Here is a 587-nt window from a genome sequence, read left to right on the forward strand (position 1 = left end):
TCGCAGCTTTGTTTGGATATATTTTTTTTCTCGAAATATAATCTCATCTCAATAATATTATATCTTGTGAATATCGCCAAATGTCACGACAGGTTGCAATAAATGATTGAAAAAAAAAAAACATAGAAATAAAACTAGTTTTAGGTTTTTATCAGGGTTTTTTATACTTTGACTAGTTGACCCGATAGACGTTGTCCCGTCTTAACTATGAATTTGCAGCGAGCATTCTGTCAATCGCTGACAGTTATTTCAAACAATTGACAGTTATATAAAATTAATATTTTCATTAAGATTTCTTAAATTTTCTAATTTTCCGCGCAATTTATTATATTTTTCTTTCATACGAACCTTATCCCGACAATAACAAACACAATAAAAATATATAATGAAATCGGTCCAGTCGTTCACGCGTGATGGCGTGACCAACGGAACGACCCGACGTTTTGACGACTTTATCCTAAGGGCCACGGGCCAGACTGAGGTGTTAATCGTCCGAAAATTCAGTTACAATATCCTACATTAGACAATTATATAAACTATAAAATATAAAAAAAGCGATAAAATCCGAGAATTGTTTTACTTCGATG

The sequence above is a fragment of the Manduca sexta genome, chromosome 12 (assembly GCF_014839805.1).
Source record: "Manduca sexta isolate Smith_Timp_Sample1 chromosome 12, JHU_Msex_v1.0, whole genome shotgun sequence".
NCBI classification, from domain to species: Eukaryota; Metazoa; Arthropoda; class Insecta; order Lepidoptera; family Sphingidae; genus Manduca; species Manduca sexta.